The following is a 23,479-nucleotide window of genomic DNA, read 5'->3' on the forward strand; positions in this document are numbered from 1 at the left end:
ATTTCCTCATCTGTAAAAATGAGAGCTTTGGATTCAAAGGCCTCTAAGGTCCCTTTCTAATTTGAATTTATAATTCTGTCATCCTACCTTAACATGACATCTACTTTTATATAAACATGCAAGGTGTTCCCCATGCCTTGAACCAGATCCTTCCTTATTTTTGCCTATTGAAATCTCTTTTTTATTTAAGATCATTTCGTCAGATAAGCCCCAGTTTCTTTAATTAAGAGTCACCTCTTCCACTTCAAATTGCCTCAGATGTTCCTTGTGTAGCTATATCTCTTTCATCCTAATCCCCTTCTACTTATGAGAATGTTTATATTGCGCATGTAGAACATTAGTAGAATATAGACTTCTTGGACATTGAGGATAGGGTTAGTTATTGTCTTTGCAAATCTACTATATGGATGTGTGCCTGGCCCACTGAACAATATTTGTTTAATTTTTAAATTTTATGCTTTAGTAACCAGGGGTCTGCATTTTATTCTTTTTGCCAAGGCAGATCAAAAACCATATATGCCCGATGATCTTTGAGATGTGCCTTTCTATCAGGAAACATTTATTTATTGAGTGCTAACTATTTGCCAGGTACTTTGCTAAGCTTCAAGGATACAAAGAAAGGCAAAAGATGATCCCTGCCCTGAATAAACTCACAGTCTTATGTATCAAATACATTTTGATTTGCCCATGCTGGTAATAATGAGAGTTAGAATTTGATCACAAGATTTCTTGTCTCCAGTGCTAACACTTTACCCATTATTCCAGGCTGATTGATTGTATTAAATCCCATATCTCAAAGCAATTAGAAATCATTTCACTTAATACAATTCAGACAAAAGTCAAGACAACTAGCAAAAGCCAGGGATGAAGTGGATGACTTTGGTGCCTTCAATGTCAGACCAATCTCTAAGCATTTTATAACATCTGTTGCAACTGTCTTTATGGAAGTTGGAACAACTTGTTCTCCATCTGTTCCACTGGGGGAAGTCTTCTCATGTTTGGGCTGACATTTCCTAGTTCATTGATGAGTTAAAGGCCTGTTAATTACCCTCAATGTAGCTTAGCCTGAATTCTGAGACAATTTTACTGGGTTGTGGCTGCTGCACTAGCTTCTTGGAGTCACAAACAGGTGAGGGATGGAGGAATCAGGTGGTCATCAAGAGTAGATGAATGGTCCTGAGAAGAGCTCAGCAAACCCTCACAGCAGAAGTGCTAGTCTTCCCTGAATATCACATACACCCAATAGCTGCTATTAACCAGATCCGTTGAAGTAATCTGTTCATTGACCATATATTCCATTCCTGTGCCATCATGATGATAATGGTGATTTGAAGAATTAGTATTTATTTCTACTTGTGAATTAGTGTTGGGTGACTGTTACATTTCTAATTATATGTTCAATTCCAGATGTGATGTTTGCAATAGGTGACTCAAGAGAGAGAGAAGTTATTGCAGCCCTCTTTAAATTTTTTATGTTTATTCTTTCTGTGCCTCCAAAGCTTTGCTTTAAAATATAATCTTCAACTGCAACTAATAATTCAAAATTTACTCATACTTTGTATTTTACTGTCACTGCCTCTAATTAATATTCCTTATCTCAGAGGCTGTGTCAAGATTTTAATTCATTTCCCCCAGCCCTAGCCAATATCATTGTGCAGTGTAGGCCAGACTAATACATTATTAGTAAACTAATTGTTTCTGATTTTTTCCCCCCAGCTGCCCTGTGCTCTCTTCTTCATTTTATTTTGTGTTAAAATAATTCTCAAAGAATACTTTATTGCTTTGAATATTCAGAATTGTTATATTTTGCTGTGTAAATTAAGAAAAACTTGTCAGTTGTGGTAATACAGTTAGTTTGTAGGTGTACATATGGGCAATTTATAGCAGAGAGATTGTGGAAGAAAGTCAGTACCGTTGCATTGAGTAGAATGTCTAAACTAGAATTTTTTTAAATGAAAATTGTGAAAATTTTAAGTCTATAGAGTAGCTAGAAGCAGACAGAAAAAGTGTTGCTTAGTACAATTCTGAAGAGTTTGTATTAATAAATAGAGAAGAATTGTAATGACTATAAATATGGTATGGGAAAAGATATTTTCTTTGTAAAATACTTTTCCATTTCCATGCAATATTATTTTGAATGCTCTTTTTAAAAAAAAATTGAGTTCCAACTCTCTCTTTCCTCCCTCCACTTTCCCCTTCCTCAAAAGATAAGCAATTTGATATAGGTTTTACATGTGTACTCATGCAGAACATATTTCCATATATTAGTCATATTTTGAAAGAAAACAGATCAAAAAACCCATTAAAATTAAGTTAAAATTAGTTTGCTTCAAAATACATTCAAACTATACATATATATGCATATATATATGTATATATATATATATACATACACACACACACACACACATATATATATATTTTCCTTTAGAGATGGGTAGAATTTTTTTTTTATAAATCATTCGGACTTGCCTTAGGTTTTTGTATTGCTAAAAATAGCTGTCATACATATCTGATCATTGTACATTTTGCAGTTATGGTGTATATTTTCCTGGTTCTACTCACTTCATTTCATATCAGTTCATGTAAGTTTTTTCAGGATTTTTCTGAAGTCAATTCTACTTGTCATTTCTTATAGTACAATACTATTCCATCCCAATCACATACCACAACTTTTCAGTCATTCCCCAATCAATGGATATCCCCTCTATTTCCAATTCTTTTCCAACATGAAAAGGATTATTATAAATAGTTTTGGACATATAGGTCTTTTTACCTTTAAACAAAAACCTTTAGAATGTAGACCTAGTAATGATATTACTGTGTCAAAGGGTATGTATAATTTTATAACTCTTTGAACATAATTCCAAATTGCTCTCTAGAATGGTTGGATCCATTCACAACTCCAGCAGTAAATTGGTGTCCCAATTTTTCCACACAACTCCAACATTTGTCATTTCCCTTTTCTGTCATATAAGCCAATCTGATAGGTATGAGGAGGTATCTCAAAGGTGTTTTAATTTGCATCTAATCAATAGTAATTTAGAACATTTTTTAAAATCCAACTAATGATGGCTTTAATTTATTCTGAAAACATATCTTTTGTTTTTAATCAAAATATATCTTCTGATAATTTATTAATTGTAGAGTGACTCATATTATAAATTTGACTCAGTTCTCTTTATATTTGAGATATTTATCAGAAAAACTTGCTGTCTATTCCTTTCCCCCTACTAGTTTTCTGCTTTCCTTCTAATCTTAGCTGCATTGGGTTTGTTTTAATTTAATGTAATCAAAATTATCCACTTTATATCTCATAATTCTATCTTTTGTTTGGCCCTAAATTCTTTACTTTTCCATAAATATGACAGATATTATAATTTACTTATAGTATCTAACACCCATTTTGATCTTACCTTGATATGTAATGGGAAATGCTGGTCTATACCCATTTCTGTTAAAGTATTTTCCAGTTTTGCCAACAGTTTTTGGCAAATAATGAATTCTTGGGTCTTTGGGTTTGTCAAACGTTATATTGCTGTGGTCATTTACTACTTTGTCTTATGTATCTAATAATTTTCATTGATGTTCCACTCTATTTCTTAGTCATTACCAGATTGTTTTGATGATCATCAATTTGATAATCATCACATGTGTTTATCATACACAATATCATACAGTTTGAGGTCTGGTACTGCTAGGACACTTTCCTTCACAGTTTTTCCTCTATTGATTCACTTGATATTCTTGTCCTTTTATTCTTCAAAATAAATTTTTTTCTAGCTCTATAAAATTTCTAGTAGTTTGCTTAGTGTACCACTGAATAAGTAAATTAAATAGAATTGTCATTTTTATTATATTGGCTTGGCTTACCCATGAGTAATTAATTGTTTTCCAATTGCTCAGATCTGACTTTATTTGTATGAAAAGTTTTTTGAATTGTGTTCATATGATTCCTAAGTTTGTCTTGGCAGGTAGATGCCTTATTCTATTTTGGGCATCCTATTCTGTATTGTCTACAATTATTTTAAATGGAATTTCTCTTGTTACTGGATTTTGTTGATAATATATTGAAATGCTGATGATTTATGCAGTTTATTTTATATCCTGCAATTTTGGTAAATTTGCTAATTATTTCAAAAATTTTATTTATCAACTTTTATCAAATTTGTCAATATTTTATTCTCTAGGATTCTCTAAGAATATCATATATATATATATATATATATATACATATATATATATATATATATATATATATATATATATACAAAGAATGATAGTTTTATTTTCTCATTGCCTATCCTAAGTCCTTTAATTTCTTTTTCTGCTTTTGTTTCTATAGCTAGCATTTCTAAAATAATATTAAATAATAGAGATGATAAAAGGCACCCTTGCTTCACCCCTGATCTTATTGGAAAGACTTCTAGCTCATTTCTACCACAAATAATGTTTGCTGATTGTTTTAAATAAATACTACTTATCAATTTAATGAAAACTTCATTTATTTCTATGCTTTTTAGAGTTTTTAATAATGGAATAAGTTGTATTTTGTCAAAAGCTTTGCCTGTCCTATTGATATAATCAGATAATTTTTGTTGATTGTGTTATTAAAACAGTCAATTATGCTGATAGTTTTCTTGATATTGAAACAGTCCTGTATTTCTGCATAAAACATTAGTCATAGTATATATTTGTGATATATTACTGTAATCTCCTTGCCAGTATTTTATGTGAAATTTTTGCATCAATATTCATTAAGGAAGATTGTCTACAGTTTCCTTTCTCTGGTTTTTCTTTTCTCAGTCTGTGTCCCCATCATATCTGCATTGTAAATGGAATTTGATAACTCTCCTTCTTTGCCTATTTCCCTAAATAGTTTATATGGTTTTGGAATTAATTGTCTTTGAAGTTTGATAAAATTTACTTGGGAATCCATCTGATCCTAGGGATTTTTTTTTCTTATGAACTCATTGAAGGCTTGTTCAATTTCTTTTTCTAAGATGGGGTTACTTAAGTAGTCCATTTTCTCTTCTGTTAATCTGGGCAGTTTATAGTTTTGAAAGTATTCATTCATTTTACCAAGATTTCCAGATTTATTGGCATATAATTGGAAAAAATAGCTTCTAATAATTGCTTTAATTTCATGTTTATTGGTGATGAATTCATCCTTTTCATTTTTGATACTGGCAACTTTTTTTAAAAAAATCAAATTAACCACTGGTTTATTGATTTTATTCCTCTCTAAAAACCAGCTCCTACTTTTTTTCTTCCCCTCCCCAATTTTATTTCTTAGCATAATGGCTTGTTTACTTAAATTTATTAATCTATCCTTTGTTTTTCAGGATTTTCAATTTGATGCTTAATTGGAGGTTTTTATTTTGTTTTGTTTTTTGCTAGTTTTTCTTTTTCTGTTGCATGTCCAATTCATTGTTTTGCTCCTTTTCTATCTTATTAATATAAACATTTAGCGATAAAAGTTTTTCCCTCCGTACTATTTTTGCTACATCCCACAAATTTGGTATGTTGTCTCATGGTTGTCATTCTCTTTAATAAAATCATTTATCAGGGGCAGCAAGGTAGCACAGTGGTTAGAGCACCAGCCCTGAATTCAGGAGGACCCAAGTTCAAATCTGGTCTCAGACACTTAACACTTCCTAGCTGTGTGACCCTGGGCAAGTCACTTAACCCCAGCCTCAGGGAAAAAAAATAAAATCATTTATCATTTTTATCTGTCCTTTTATCCACCCTTTCTTTAGAATTATTTAGTTTTCAGCTAATTTTTAACATGTACTTCAGTGGTCCTTTGTTGAATGTAATTTTTGTTGAATAATAATTATTTTAAAAAATAATACAAAAATCACCATCACTATGATCTTTTTCCATTTTATTATAAATCTTAAATTGGTTCAATAATTGAGTGTCAGAGTTGTATAGTAGAGTTCTGATTTTAAAATCAAAAAGTTCTTCCTCTGACATCTACTACTTATGTGATTAGAGGCAAGTCATTTAAATACTCAGTACAGTCTAGGCAACTATCAAAGTTATAGAATGGAGGGAATTTCCATATTGGAAGTTCTTTTTGCAAATGAAGTAACTGCTTATGACCAAAACACAGTTAGCAAGGGGAAAATTCTCCATAGTTTTTACTTTTTAAAACTTATTTCATCTCTTCTATACAGTCATGAAATCCCCAGGGATAGAACTTGTCTTAATAACAGTTTTTTTTGCCTTCTCCACTAGAAATTTGTTATTATTATTATCATTATCATTATTATTTTTATTATTTTAGTTCACATGGGCTTTGGAGATCTGAAGCCCAGCAGGAATTATCCCAGCACTCAGGGTATAATATTGTAGACAACTCTGTTAAGCAATGAATGTCAAGAAAACAAATCCCAAAGAGTTTAACCCCACAAGAGAGAGGAACAGAGAAAGGCTGGCTGATTAACTATAGGATTTTCACTACAACTTTGAAATCCAAAAATAACAAAGTCACCAGAACAGCAATTAATGAAATTCATCATCCAAGTTAGGTGTCTCCAGCTAAGTAAAAGTCAGTCATTTTAACCAGCATCTGGATTTCTCAAGATGAAAACTCAATTGCCCAGTCACTAACCTTTAGCCTCCTCCCACTCAATTATGTGCTTTTTCAAAGGGATTTCAACGCTTTTCAGGGATGTTGACTTTGTTTTTATACTTATGTCACTTTGAGCTGTCAGTTAAACACTATACCTTTCAGCCAGTTAAAAGGTGAACATATAAATAGTATGAGTCGTTTGTCTCTCAATCAGTTGGAGATTTTTCACAGGCCCAAAATAGTCTCATTTCATTTATAAGATGCTTTTATGAAGCATCTTAAGGTTTGCAAAGACCTTTATCTATGTATGTCAATCCAAACTCCTCTGTTCGGCATTTAAAACCCTATCCAAAATGGGTTCCAACCTATGCTTCTGGATTGATTTCACACTGCTTCATGCTCAATGCCCCAGCCAGCATGCTCATCCCACCTCTGTACCTTTGCTCATATTGTTCCTGATGCTTGGACTTCTGCCTCTTGAAAATCCTACCCTTCAAATTTCACTTAATAGCTCTACCAAAACTTTGCCTAATTTTCCCAAATTTTTATTGATTCATGACCCCTGAACTAACTTTCTACTGGGACTTCTCTGCATGTCAGGTGTGAAGAGTCAAGGATTTTTCTGTTTTTGTTTATCATTTGATGAATATTTCTCACACTAAATTGGTATTTTCCTTTTAATTTGACTGAATTTTCTATCTAAAGAATATAACTATAAATCAATCATCTTGCAAGGAATATTGATTTTTGGAGTAAAGGAATCTGGATTTGAATCTTCCCTCTGCTTGATTGTCGGTGAATCATATAACCTCCAGGCCCTGGATTATTTACTCAGAGGTAAAGTAAGAAGGCTGGCCTAGATAACGTACTTCTAGCTTATTATATGCTCTATGAAATGACTATAAAGGTCACTCATTAGACAATGTTTTCCAAATCCCAAATGACCCATAATTTTGAATTTACAAATCCATGTAAGACGAGAGAGGGTGAGTGATCAAAGGATATTTGTATGATTTTGGAAATGAGAATTTGATTGATTTTAAAAATTACAGCCCTTGAAAATTTTGCAAAATTTCCAAATAAAAAATTTACTCATTGGAACAATCATGAAAGTTAGAACAACTTAGCAAAGCATTTAAATTATAGCCTAATTTGGAAGAAAACAATTTTTTTCTTACTAACCAAAAGGAGCTGTAAAGGGAATGCAGAGCTTGAAGGGTGGGCCCTTGGTTTCCTGAAGATAATTCCTACATTTTTCTGGGTAGATTTCCAGCCTATTCCTGCCTTGAGATTTTCAGGAGGCCTGGGGCAAGGACTTCACATCTGGACATTCTGTCTCTGGATCCAAAGGAACTGACCTTAAGTGTTCAGGTATTTCTTGCAAACAAACAAAATTGGGCCCCAGCCTCTGAGGTTCTTCCCTCCCCTTCTTCTAACTTCTCCTGTGTATTGGGGAAAACAGAAGTTTTCCCTCCTGGAAAGCTCCCCAATGAGATTGATTTTGCACTGGCTTTGGCTTGGGGTGAATGGGCAAGCCCAGCAAAATGAAGATCATCATAATGATAATAATAATAGGGGACTTCATGAGGCACCCTGGGCTTTCAGAAGAGTTTGAATCAGGCTTGGAAACAGTCACATGGAGAGGCCCAGGCTGCTGATGGCAGCTCTAGCAATGAGAGTTCCTGTGTTTGCTGATTCTGATAATAAAATCTGCAGGAACATATGACCAATGACTTTAGATTTACAAATCCATGTAACACCAGAAAGGGTAAATGATCAAAGGATATTTGTATGATTTTGGCAATGAGAAATTGATTTATTTTAAAAATTATAGCCCTTAAAATTTTGCAGAATTTCCAAGTAAGTAAAAACCTTACTTATTGGAACAATCATGGAAGTGAGAACAATTTAGCAAAGCATTTAAATTATAGCCTAATTTAGAAGAATTGCCATTTTATTATCTTCAGGAATTTAAAGTAACTCCAAGTGTTGACCAATTATTGCCTAATAGAGTTGCTATTTGTGTCATCCATCTAGCAGCCTATCGATAAACAGTAATAAAGGCAACACAATTTCAGGAGAGATAAGACAAACTGGAGAGTGTTGCAGTTGGGCTGGGGAAGTTTCAGGTTCAAATCCCAACTCTTGAATTTACTAACTGCATGACCTTGAGCCAATCAATCACTCACTTCCCAGAGTCTCAGTGTCCTTATCTATTACATGGGGATAAAAATATCCAACAATTGTTTTGAGGCTTCAATGAGAAAAAAAAAGAGTCAATAGTCTGATAAATCCACAATGGAATTGATCTGACTGAAGATCTGAGTACATATCCTACCTGGATACTTTCTAATGGGGTGAATCAAGGCAAGTCCTTTAGTCCCTTTGAATCTCAGTTTTCTTATCTGTAAAATGGAGATAATAATTCCTTCAAGAACTCCCTCACAGGGATGCTGAAAGGCTAAACCAATATCATGTGTTTAAGTATTCTATAAACTTTTAAACACTTGTGAGATATAGTTAAGACTGTCCCAGGATTCATCCTGCAGGAGAAATGTCCTGAATTCCTGATTGTAGTTGGCAGCTGGAAAGGGCCAGTTTTTCTGTGATGAGGTGGCTGCTTCCCTCAGGGGAAAGGTATCTCACCAACTAAATCATGTGTGAGCACCATTGACCAGGCTCAGCTTGGGGCAAACCCTTGGTGCCTCCTTTCACAGCATCCCCCAGACATGTTGCCATAGTAATCTTGGAAATCACAATTTCATAAAGGAGGCTCCCGAGTAAGGAAAAACCAAATACAACAGGCAACATTTTGATCTTGCTCATTAGCACAGATATTTTAAGTATCAGTATGTTAGCATTATCCCCTTCCTGTGTTGTCCATTCTGTCTGGACTTATCTTCTTACTCTAGTTATCTCCTTAAAAAACATGTCCAAATCACAGTCATTTTTGGCTTTTAGAAAAAGCAAACATCAAAAGTCTCAATCTTATTCACTGACAGGACCTCTCACCTTTTTCTCAGGGACATATCCTGATGGAAAAGAAATTGCTCCCACAAGATAGCATCAAGTGGGCGGCAAAAGCTGTGCCTAGGGGTGCTGAGGTCATTATGAACTCATTCCTTCTTCTTGTTTTGTGTGCCCATACCCCCAAGAAGTTTGCCAACAGGGACAGAACACAAAAATGTAACTACGTGAACATAGAAGACAGCCATTATAACCTGTACTGGCCAGGAATGCCTGGGGGACGAGGGGGAACTTCCTACAGCAGTGATTTGTCTCTTACCATCCCTGCAGGGTCTTCTGCATTGTTCATGCTATTGTTATTAGACACTCAGGTCAGCATAAGTCTACCTGATAGAATACCTTATTCAACTTCCTTTCTGCTATCTAGCAGTTTCTTGATATTATATTTATATTTTTGGATTCTGTATTCAAAACTTCGAATGAAATCTCTTATTTGGTATGAGTAAATGATATTCATTTTATCTTAACTATATAATATGAAATGATAATAAAATTTCATTTGGTTTGCTGGGTGTAGGGATGAAAGGAGGATCAGTGAAGAGACATTGGTAGCTTACTTTTCATGCCATATGGAGTTCTAACATATGTACTAACAGGATAGGCTGACATACGTTCATACATGTCTGGACATTCAGGGAAACTAAGGCAGGAATATATTGTCATTTCTGTTTTCTCAAAGGGCTTTGTAGTTTGTTATACAAATTCACAGTCGATCATCCAAGCTTTGTTTGCTATTTGTGAGGTGAGGTACCTTTTTATGTTTCAGAGATGAAACTTTACTTCTCTAGTGAAGAAAAGCATAGAAATTCCATTTGGGTTGTAAAACATGGGGTGAGAATATGGTGCATGGATTTGTGCTCTATCTAAGGTATCTGGTCCCAACCTCTCTGATGGCTAAATTTTCAGTATGTGGATTTATATCTCAAAATTCAGCAAATACTACAAATTCAGGCTTGACTTACTGTTTTTTTGTTTGTCTAGACTTAGTAAATATGAGAAAAATGTTAATAATAAAGATTAAATTCAAACCTAGGGAGCCAGTGATTAAACATTTACCAGCACACCCGTATTCGTATCCCTTGTGTTAAGCTACTGAATGAAGATTGACTTTAAGCTTGGAGAGCCAGTGATTAAACATTTACCAGCAAACCTTACTTGTAATACTTGTATTACATTACTGAGTGGCTGGATATGTTTCTCAGTCAATAAACATTTATTAAACACTGACTGTATACTAGGCACCAGTCTAAGTTTTTCTCACGTACTGTTTATGATTCCTATGATGTAGAGAGGACAGAAAGACCATTATATTCATTAAAAATTTTGCTTAATGAAAATATCAGAGATTTTTACCTCTAAATCTAAACATTGGCCATAATATCTATAGTAAAGAACTATTTATTTGTCCCCTCGGACCAAAAATTTGCCATTTGGATGGAGAAAAAAGACATTATGATTCCACTTCTAACCATAAGACTCAGTATGACAAGTATGAGATCAACAAGTTGGTCTCTCCCCTATGAAATCAACTTTCTATTCTCGGTCATCATTTAAAAACCTAAGCTGGTCCATATGACCTTGTTTGGGATCTTAATAGAAAAACAAATCAAGCAGAATGTTTAGCTCCTCAAGTAAAAGGATGGAATTCCCTATGAGAGGACATCAAACAATATTTAAAACAAGAAACTTCTCTTAAACAGCATGAACTTTGAAAAAGATTTTTGCCGTAAGAATGGAGTCAATAAACATTTATTAAGCACCTTCCACATGCTAGGCACTATGCTCAGAAAGATACACACAATCCCTATTCTCAGTCTACAAGATAAATTGGCAGTAGTCAATGGAGGAATAGGAAGTGATTACTCTCCCCAGTAGAATTACAATTTGGGTATTTCAAATATTGCTGCTTTATTTGTGAATGTGCCAACAGAGAGAGGAAATAGGAAACCCTCTCTGCTAAGGAACACTGACCTCAGAGGAATGAACTGTTTTCAGGAAAGCGAAATATGGTAAGCCAACCACTGGTTAGTTCTGAACATGTTTTCTTACCATGATTGCAGATTAAATTTAGTTTAATAAAAAATGGTGTCAAGGGGGTGAGTAGGAATGGTGCAATGGTTTCTTTACTGGAAAAATCAATTTCTAAAACTGGTGAGGTTGAATCAGATGATATCTGTGGGTTCTCATATAAGGGAAATGAACAGTTAGAAGAAAAATTGAATGAAGCTGAATGAGTTACATGGGAACCATTAAAAAAAGTTATTCAAAAGCCTTTTTTTCAGAAACTATAAATCAAAAAATTAGCAAGAAATTGTCTCTTTTTGTATTTTAAATGACATATTTTTTTCTCTTTTATTATTATGAATTGACAATCAGCAAATGTGAACATTTATTTAAACAAAGAAACTATGAATCGCTATTATAAGCAAATTTTAAAAAGCATATATTAAATTTAACATGGTAGTTCTAACATTTCCCTTATTGTGATCCTTTTTGAACTTCTTTTCATTTTAGACATCTCAACACTTCTTTTTATTTCTTCTCTTTTTTTTCCATTTTGCAATCCACATTTCTATAACAAATATTGTATAGTCAAGCAAAAATAATTCACTTATCTTTTTAAAAATTTCTAAAGTTATGGGATGTAACATCTCATTCAAGATTCATTTCTTGGAGTCACATTTGGAATTCTTCTTCCAAAACCTTGATCTCATCAGTGAGGAACATAGAGAATGTTTCCATTAAGGAATCTTGATGATGGAAAAATGAGAGCAGCATGGGTAGAATCCAAGTTTGCTAGATGACAACCATTAGACAGTGACAAAGGAAATTCCACCAGCAAAATATGAAGGGAAATCATTTGTAGCTGCAACTGAAGTGAGTTATGTCAGCACTTTTTCAAATTAAATTTAGAAGATTCCTATGCGATGTGATCCCTAGGAAAATGGTAGATGAAAATCTCTGATCCTATAATTGAAATCTCTTGTGACCCTGGATATCTTAGAATCAGCCAGAGTCAGGATAAGCAAAAGTTTTTATTCTTGTTCTTTTGGGGTCATTCTCAGGGGATTAGATATAGGAATCTCTCTACCTCCTTCTTCTCTCTCTACTGCCAAAGAATGAATCTCCTCCTCCTACTTCACCCATGGATCTCACTTCCCCTTCTTTGTCCACATCCACCGATGGAGCCAGCACAGAATAATTAAGTAGGGTCATCTTCCAAACATGTTAATAGAGAATTGTCCAATTGTTAATTAGCCTCAAGTGCTAGGTTACCTTGCATCTGCTCAGTTGTAGCCCTTTACAAAATCAGTCTGCCAAAATCATACAAAGGTCAACTACTTTTTTGATGACATCTGCATTGACCAAGGTGCATTTCTAGTTCAAGTTTTGCCACTAATTTAAGTAAACTGGCTATTGCTTGACCATGAGGAAATTAATCTCTCCAGGATTCAGTTTTCTCATTTAGGAAATGAGACAGCTGGACTGGATGATTTCTAAGACTCCTTCAAGCTCTGGGTGTTTTATTATTGTTCCTCTGGCATTGGTCTTTTCTTAGTAGTTTCTAAGATAATTTTGCCAATGAGATAAAAACCAGATTGAAGGAAGGTAAGGTAGTGTAGTGAATAGAGCAGATTCAGATTCAGGAAGACCAGAGTTTAATTCATGTCTCAGATTCTTTCCAGCTGTGTGACATTGAGCAAGTCATTAAACCTCATGGTACATCAATGGGGATAACTTACTTCCTAGAGCTATTGTGAAGATTAAATAAGCTATATATATATATATATATATATATATATATATATATATATATATATATATTTATAAAGCTGATATTTTTCAAACCATAGAGCATACTAGAAATACTAGATTTTATATTATTTATTATATATTTATTTTAAAAGCATAAACAGGGTCATGATTAGACTTTTCACCTGATACCACAACAGTTTTGGAAGACAGCATGTCTTCCATGACATGAAGGATAATCCAGCATGTGTTTGGAGAGGGGTATTCATTTCATTATTGTATATGTATGTTGAAGAGAATAGTCTATTGACAGTCAAATGAGGGGACTCATGTTTTGGGGAGAGGGGATTAGGGCTGAAAGGGCAGTCACTGTAGGAATATGGCCCCATGGATATGAGCCTTGATTAAAAGCAAAAGGCCAGTAAGTGGGATGCTCAGAGAAAGTGGTCCTCAGAGTGAAGATAGGAAGAGATGTGCCCCTGTGGATGTCAGCTGACCCTAGTCATCTTTTCCTATTAGCAACTGACCCCATTCAAGATTCAGCTCAGGTCCTATTTTCTGCAAATTAAATCCAGATATCTTAACAAACATTGATTTAGGTCAAACCAAGTTCCGGGGTCAATTATAATGCTTAGATTTGGGGATAGAAAGAAAAGTCAAACAGTCTCTGCTGTTAAGGACCCTACAGTTTTGCGGAAAAGATAACACACAAATAATTACAAACTAACAAGATTTCTATAGGATACATTGGGAATCATTATGAAGGGAAGACATTAGTGTTAAGGGTGGTCAGACTAGGCTTCTTGTAAGAAGTGGGACTTCAGTTGGGACTGAAAGGAATCCAGGAAACCAAGAAGAGTTGGGAGATGGAGGTAAGGTCTCCTATCTGTCCATTTTTTCCCAGCATCTCAGCTGTTGGTGCATTTCCCTTCTCAGATAATCCACTGCCTAATCTACCCATATCTTCTATAGGCTAGCCATTTGCTTATTATTGCTCCCATTGGAACAAACATGCCTTGAGATAGGACCCTGTTTCGGTCCTTTTTAATAGATGAGCTAGTAAAACCTTAGATGCTTGTTGACCGATTGACTGACATACAGCTCTGAGAATGAGCTCTGGATTCAGTCAATGAATCTACTCAGCTATTTATTGTCTGTCTAATCTTAGTTAAATCATTCCATCTTTGTCTGCCTCAGTTTCCATGCATGTAAAATGGGGGGTTGAACAAGGAGATCTCTAAACTTTCTTTTAGCTCTAGAATCGAATGACTGTGGGTGCCATTTAGTGAGTTATTTTGACACATTTGGGACACGTGTATAAAGGATGCTTTACTATCTGAAAAAATAATAACAACACATTGTCAAAGTGATCTAGATTGTTGCAAAAAGTGGGTCTCACTTAGATGACAGCAGGCTTATCATGTGATTTCCCCATGCCTCTTGGTGACATAGAATGACAGATCATATTCCCCACCTTCCTTTTTCACAAGGATTAGTAAAGATGTTTTAGATGAAGGAAGCTGTAGCACATTACTTAGGAGATAGGAATACGTGTGAGATTATCACTGGCGTGAATCCATCCACATACATAACATTTGTTATATAGCTTATTCATGTCTAATTACTTTTTCTTTTATCTAACCAGGGAATTGTCTTTTTGCATGGAAACTTTTTAATAGCTGGAGCAAGGTAATGGGGTCAACCAGGCTCATTGTTGATCATTTCTGATGTCAACTTGGTTCATTCATATTTTTAATCTTATGATTCTGAGCTCTAGCTTTATTAAAATGGATTTTGGCTCTTGATTCAGTGTGTGTGTGTGTGTGTGTGTGTGTGTGTGTGTGTGTGTGTGTGTGTGTATGTGTGTATGTGTAAGGGAGAGGGGAAGATCCAATGGAGATAAATCCTTACAAGCTGTGGCTTCAGCATGACATAGTGAAGAGAACTCTGGTTCTAAAATTAGAAAATAGGAATTTCTCTGACACTTAATACCTACATGACTTTGGGCAGTTTGTCTGCCTGGGCCTCAGTTTCTTTATCTGTAAAATTAGGATATTGGACTGTATGACCTTCGAAATCCTTTATTTCTTATATATATAATTTTGTGGTTTTCTCAAGAAGTACAATGATGATCCCTTCCAACTTGAATGATGGTTCTTGGTTTGCATACAATTTCCATTATAGCCAAAATAACTTAATTGCCTTCCCTCCAAACACAGCATTATGTCTCTTACTTTTATATCTTTGCGTAGCTGTTCTATCTGCCTAGATCTCCTTTCTTACCTTCACCATGCTTATTTTTTACCTTTTTGAACAGCATAACTCAAGGTACCACTTCCTATATGAAGTCTTTTCTGGTCTCTCCAATTATTGGCAGCCTCGTCCCTTGAAACTAATTTATATTCTAATATCTATTCTAGGTTACCTCCCTCTACCTCAAACTCACACTTGCATTTGAGAATTGTGGTCCCAGAGAATAGCTGTTATACCTGTTTTTCAAGATCTGTAATCCTAGCAGTAGATTTCATAAGCCCCTCTTCCTAATCTTACTAATCAGCCGAGAGATTTCTAGTTCTTATCAATGGCATTTATTCAAAGAACATTACAATTTCAATAATTACAAAAATTTTATCCTATAAACATGGGTAGAATCTTCCAAAAATATACATAGTGTCTATGTGAAAAATGGGTCTGATCTTAAGTACAATGGTAGAAAGACATGTGTGACAAAGATAACACTTAGTACTGTAACACTTCCTTCTTAGGTTCATCAAACTAGGTTCAGAGAGTTTTTTCCTCTCTACAGTTTTACTCTCTATTATCAGAGACAGCTCCTTGAAGCTCCTTCCTTCTTGGGGAATTACCTCTCTGTGTTTATATTTGTTTGGATGGCATCTGTGCTCCCCATTTAATGCAAAATCTTTCTATTAGTCAAGTAGCTCTGGTTCAAGGAAACATGGCCAAGATATGGGGTTAGAGAAGAAAAAAACATCTCCATTACCTCTTTTGGCCCAAGATCTCATACCCCCTTCCCCAAGAGAAGATAAATTCTTGGAGGGTGGGTGTAAAGGGCTGAAACTCTGAATAGGTACACTGGAATCAGATAATCGAGCACTTAAGGCTAGTTATCTATTGGATGATACTCTATTAACATATGCTTGGAAATATAGCCCTTCTCACTATTTTGTGCTGGCTCCATCTTTTGGTGTATACACATAATCATAGGAGGGATTAGGGGGTGGAGTAAGACAAGACAGAGTCCCTATGGAGGAGGACAACAAGAAGGGAGGTGGGTGGCGAGTGGCGAGCCTAGTGGGGTTTAAAACATTTCCTTTACTTCTCCCCCTAAAGACCAAGGATTCTGGCTGATCCTGAGGTCAACATGGAGCTTGCTCAGACTTCACAGGAGGGAACTGTTTTAATTTTGTATTTGCATCTCGAGTCCCTAGTATAATTCCTTGCATATAGTAGGCACTTAATGAATCTTCACTGAACTGTTTGAATTTATCTGTGTTTGAATCTTGTCTTTCTTTCTCAAACAGAAGGGCAAAGTCTCATTTGTTCACCTATACTTTAAGACTGGTGAGTTAGTCTTGTGTTTGTTGTAGTTGATGGACTTACTAGGCCAGGGGTCAAGTTGGTTCCCTGAACATCAGCTCATGGGTTTGCATGTCTCCTAGCTGGTCTGATGAACAAGGCAGAGATGAGCAATGGAGGGGGTTAACTGGCTTCCGTGACAGCTAGGAGAACAGACACTTGAGCATTTGAAAAGCATCCGGGCTCCAGTTTCCCTTAGTGTTCAATCACTCATTGCCGATGGTGAACGATATTTTTCAAGGAACACGCATTGGAAATGCCAATCTCCAGATGGGAAAGATTTGTTTTGCTCTGTAATTAGTGGCAGGATGGGGGTGGTACTGGGGGGCTGAAGGGGGGAAAGTAGATAGTGTTGCTGCATTTGAAAAATGGGGAGGGGGAACTGCCAAGGAAGAGATGGCAAAAAGAAGAGGAAGAGTCAAAAACAACTGCTTAAAGAATGCCCTCAAGACAACCCATTGATATTTTTAAAAGAACCAGGAAATCAAAAGCAAAGGAACCAAAGGGAAGAATGACTGTTATTTAAATATAAAAGCTACACATGGGCTCCATTAGAGGCTGCTTGCTTGGACACAGAATGACTGGATGTATTTCCTAGAACAAAAAGCTTCAACTTGTGCGAGAGGACCTGCTTTTTAACATATTGTTGTTTTCTGAAAGGACACAACCCAAGATCAAAGGCAACAGATGAGATAGATTGCTACTGGTGGGATCCCTACATCAGTATAAGCATTATAGAGTCTTTTGAAGTTTTCTCTCCCAGAACCTCATAGGTCTAGAGTGGGAAAAGTCTTCAGAAGTACCTAGTGCAACATCCCCAATTTACAGATGAGTAAATTGAGGTTTCAAATTCACATAAGTTATAAATATCAGAGGCAGACTTTGAACCCAGTTCTTTTAAATTCCTAAGAGTAGTTCTCTTTCCAGTGGACCATTTTTCCTTTTCCATAGTGTCAGATTGCAAGTCAATGCTCCGGCATTTCTTTTAGGAACCTGATTCCTTTCCCCAAATTATTAATGACTTTTCCCTCTGGAAATTAACTTGAATTTGTTTATCTGTGTAAATGTTGAATGCCATCCAGTAGAATGTAAGTTCCCTGAAGATAGGGATTATTTGGTTCTTTCAGCAAGCTATTTAGTAAGAACCTGTTAGTGCAGTGGATAGAGTACAGCTGGAGTCAGAAGTTCAAATCCAGCTTCAGATACTTATTAGCTATATCACCTTGAGCGAACTTCTTAACTCTGTTTGCCTCGGCTTCCTCATGTGGAAATGAGCTGGAAAAGGAAGTGACAAGCCATTCTAGTATCTTTGCCAAGAAAAACCAAAAAGGAGGTCATGAAGAGTCAAACATGAGTGAATAATAATTCTCAGTTTAAGCATTTTGTCAGTTAAGTGGAGTAGAAGGAGAAAGTAATGAGCTGAAGGTCAGGAAAATCTGATTTCAAATCTGCTTGGCCCTTATTAGCTATGTGAGCTTAGGTAAGTCACTTAACCTTGCCTCACATATAAAATGGAAATAATCATAACTTCCTTGAAGAGTTGTTGATATCAAGTTATCAAATATGGAAACCTCTTTGAAAAACTTAAAGGGCTCCTATAAATGTCATCTATTATTATAATTACTCTTTGTTAAGCACTGGGGACACAGAAAAAAAAAAGTCCTTACTCTTCCCACAAGTTGATTCTGTTCTAATATTGATAACAAGATCCTAAATTTAGAAATGGAAGAGAATTCAAAGTGCTCCCTCTCATTTTACAGAAGGGATACACTCAGGGAAATTAAGAGATCTGTCCAAACTTACACAGGGAACATTCATCAATGGTGGAATTGAATCTGGCTCCATTGGAAGGGCTTGCACCAGTCTGGTATTGTATTTCTAGCACCTAGCACAGCACTTCATACAAAATAAACTCTAATGTAATTAATGTGTTTTTAAAAAATTGAATGGAACATAAGGGGGGATGGTTGTCTGGTAGAGCTGTTCCATGTTCTGAGCTGCCATGATATGCCTTTCAATTGTGCTTGGCTCCCAGGGATTTGGTTGAACATTATTCTAAGAAGTCCTATTAATTTTCTCTTCATAGAACTTATTCTACAGCCTGACATTCATCCATAAGTCTTCATCCCAGGAAAATAAAAGGGTAGTAGATTTTCCAGGGTAAGTATTTAGGTCACTGCTAATAAGCTCCATAATTTAGCCCTTGGCCCCTCCATCATTCAATCTGAAGTGTTGAGAAAGTGCCATCAAGATGTCAAAATAACCATTTCAATCAAAGGGCAGTGGGGAAATCCATCAGACTCAACTTCTGGAATCTTTTAGACCAAGAAACTGGTTGGGTGGTGGAATTTTTAACTTGTCAATTAGTCACATTGGTGTTGTGTGCAGGGTCACATAGGGCACAGTGCTCTGGGACTGATGGGGAAAACTTGGGTTAAAATCTGGTCTCTTGGCACAAGTCATAGGCAGTTAGCTCAACTTTCCTGATTTTCCACTTTCTTTTCTATAAAATGACAATAGTAATTCCCCTAGTACATGCCTCTTGGGGCAGTTCTGAGGCTTAAATAAGATCAGTCATAGAAAGTGACCTGGAAATGTATTCCTCTTAATCTGGACCCTTCTTGACTTCTCACCAGTAAGTGCACATGGGATGCTGTGAACACCTCATGCTGTGAACACTTTCCTCAATAGGTTATCATGATACTCTTGTTTCCTTTGTGAATACTCGTTCTTTGTCTCCCTTCCTGTGTCTTCACCTGGGTCATGTAATTATCTACTGCTAGATTGCTTTAGTCGGTGCTTTGTGACTACATTTGGGATTTTCTTGGCAAAGATACTGGAGTGGTCTGTCATTTCCTTCTCCAGTTCATTTTATAGATGAGGAAACTGAGGTAAACAAAGTCATACAGCTAGTAAGTATCTGAGGCTGGATTTGAACTTAGGTCTCTTTGACACCAAGTGCCCTATTTTATATTCCTTTTTGTCACTATTCAGTTTTCTCCAAAGATCTATCATACCTAATTTTTCTAATATTCTATTTACCTCTTTAATTTCCAAGTACCCTATTTTATACCACAAACCACCTACCTTCATGATGTCTCAGTCCTGGGTCCCCTTCTGTCTCCTTATATAGCTTCCCCCTAGTCTGGACCCTCGTTTCCTCAAGCATGGTGGATTGCAGTATCCTTTTGCTTAGTTTCCCTTGTGTCAAATCTCTCCCCATTCTAAACCATCCTCTGCTCAACTGCCAAGGTGATTTTTGCTAAGACCCAGATCTAAGCTTATCCATTCCCTGCTCTCTGTGCCCTTCAATAAACTCCACTGACTGTTTCTTCTGAGATCAAGGGCAAATTCTCTCTGGCATTTAAAGCTCTTCATATCTGACCCCATCTGATCCTTCCAGTTTTCTCATTCTTTAAGCCCATCCATGTTCTCTCTTATTGAATTATTAGGCCACTCCTAACTCTGACCCTATTCCTGCTCTCCCTCTTCATGTTCAGTTTCTGGCTTTCCTGGCTTCTTCAGGATTCAACTCAAAATCTCACCATCTGTAGGAAGCCTTTCCTGGACCACCCCCCACTCCTATGACTCATGTTTTCCCTCCCAACTTTCCTTCCATGTTATTCTTATTACCATGTACAATATCTGGGCTCGATAGAGCATTGGGGTCAAAATCAGAAGGACTCATCTTCCACTTCAAATCTGGCCTGATATATTTCCTCTGGCCAAGTCATTTACCCTGATTGCCTCAGTCTCTTCATTCATAAAATGAGCTGGAGAAGGAAATGGCAACCCACTCCAGTATCTTTGCCAAGAGAATCTGAAATGGGGTCAGGAATAATAGGACCCAATGGAACAATAATACAGTGTGTCTGTCTTGTGTGTGTGTGTATGTGCATAGATATTTGCATGTTGTCATTTCCATTACAATAGATGTTGCTTTTTTTGCTTTCCTTTGTATCCCTAGCTCTTGGAGTGGTGCTTGACACTGAGGAAACTCTTAAAGTGCTTATTGACTAAATCATCCTCCTATTATGATTTGTGGGTCTACACAGCTGGGACCAGAGGTTCCTTCAGAGCCAAAAGGATATAAACTTTAGTTTTTGTCTGGCTATTTCCTGCACCTTGTTCAGGTACAATTAATTGCTTCTTAAATCTGTTGAACTGAAACCATATTTGCTTTCTGTAGGGTAGGGCCACATAGAATCATCAAGGATGTAAACATAATTTCATTTTGCAAGTAATTTTAGAAAGGACAATTTTGCTTAAAACAGACACATACACACACCGTGCTATAGTTGCTAAACCTTGCTTAAATGAAATTTAAAAGGATGAGAGAATCCCAAAAGAAGCCACAGGGGCCAACTGTGAAGGCTTCATTTGAGTTGACCATACCCCAGTACCATTAGTACACAAATGTGTCTTTCAGCTTTCTTTCCTTTATTCTCACAGTGAAAACATCTGGTTACATTTGAAATGGGTTCCCAGAGTTTCCTTCCCCAGCCCTCGGGCCAAATCCTGTCCTTGGCTCCACAGCAGCATGTACCATTGGAGTCAATAGCAGCTGTTCATGTGCATCCAAATGTAATTTGCCCTTTGGTCACTGCTTCAGAATGATTCCACATGTTTGGTTGTTTAGTGTGAAATAAGGTTGTTTGCATTCCACAGTTGCGGTACCGCCTTGGTGAGAACGACCTCTGGCTGGGCTCCATTCCCTGCTAGATCCCAGCTTGTCTTGACTTCATTGTATGGCACTTGATGAGGTTGACTTAAAATCCTGCATCCCTCTGAGGTCACCTGAAAGCTTTCTGTCCTCCAGGTCAAAGAAGTCAATTCAAAAATAAATACTGCAACACAAAATTTATGGGAATTTGAGATCCATTTCATTTTCAATTTTCATTTTCATTTTCTTCTTCTTTCCTCTATAAAAGGGAGAGAGTTAGAATCAATTGCCTCAGAGGTGATTGGAGCTTGAAATTCCTAACCCTAAAACACCTCTTCTCTCTTTCTGTCTCTCCATCCCCTCAGGCCTGGAGGAGTCCTCTTTTACCTGGAGATGGAGGTGGTCTTCCTGTTATAGCTAAGGAAAGATCAGGGAACATCTGGGGAACTAACAGCAGATTCTTGCCATATCACAGGATGGATAAATACTGTGTCACATTGAAAAGAATTGAAAAATGTCCTTGAAGTCACAGGACTAGATTGAGAATTCTGGTTCTGTATGACTTTGGAAAGTTACCCAGACTTTTCCACATCTCATTTTCTTCATCTATAAGTTGAGTCAGAGGAGCTGACCTTTTCTTAAAGGTCCTTTCTACTTCTAGATATATACTCCTAGTTTCCCTCACTAAACACAACACCAGAATTTTCAGGAACAATAGTCCATCTTTTGACAAATAGCTTCTGTCTTTATACATCTGCTTCCTAATAACCTGTTAGAAACCATTTTGCATCTTACAAGTGGACAATGAATGGACTGGATTTTATAACTGCTATTTTTTCTCAATCTGGAATTTCTACAACTCTTTCTATTAGCTGGAATTTCATTCAACAAAGCATCTATTAAGGACTAACTATTCACCAGGTGCTTAAAAAAAACCAAACCAAAATAAAACAACAAAAATCCGATCATTGCTACCGTCAAGGAGCTTCCATTCTGCTGGCAAGGCAACTTGTAAACAGAAAAGTAATTACAAAATATGTGAAAAGTCAAGAAAAGGTCCTAAGAAATCAGGGTGAAGGATCATGAGTAAGGCCTTTTGTACAAGCTGGCACTTTCCAATTAATGTTTCTAACAAGTCTAGGGCTTGTTAGCATTCTATAACTTGGAAGTGTCATGGCCATCTTAGCCTGAAGTAATTTTCCCTTTATAGTTGTCAACTTTCTAGGATCATATAAGATGATCCTTTACCTTGCACAGCTAGAGTAATTTTATTTCCTTTTTTAAAAAAGAAACTTTTCTGGGAAGGGGCTGAGGATAGAATAGCACTTACATCTAATATATTGTCTCATTTGGTCAAATATGTAAAGTATTTTGCAAATATTACAACTCTAGGAATGGTAGCTATTGTAATTGTGTTGTTTCCCCCTAGTAGGACACAGAATGGTTGGATTTTGTTTTTATCCTGAACACTTGGCACATGGAGGACTAGAAACATAGTAGGTGCTTAATAAGTTCTATTTTGATTGATTAATTGAAGATAATAGTTTGTAAGGTCCTGATGGTTGCTACTTTATCTTATACTCCTCTCTTACTTGTTGGTACCCTAAGCACAGAACTAGGCACAGAGAAGACCAGAGATCTCCAATCTTTGAGCTACTTTTCCTTTCCTAGATCCCTTGAAATCCTCCAGAGTGTTGCTGGTGAAATCCCTGAGAGTTGAGGTAAGGGGGAAAGGTCAGAAAGAGGGTGGTTGACTACCAAAGGGAAGAGGAATCAATGACATAAACAACTCTGAGCTTTGCCAAGAAGGCCTTCTTGCTTGATTGGTTGGGGATCACTTGCCATGGAGTTAAAAATAA

The sequence above is a fragment of the Sminthopsis crassicaudata genome, chromosome 1 (genome assembly GCF_048593235.1).
Source record: "Sminthopsis crassicaudata isolate SCR6 chromosome 1, ASM4859323v1, whole genome shotgun sequence".
NCBI classification, from domain to species: Eukaryota; Metazoa; Chordata; class Mammalia; order Dasyuromorphia; family Dasyuridae; genus Sminthopsis; species Sminthopsis crassicaudata.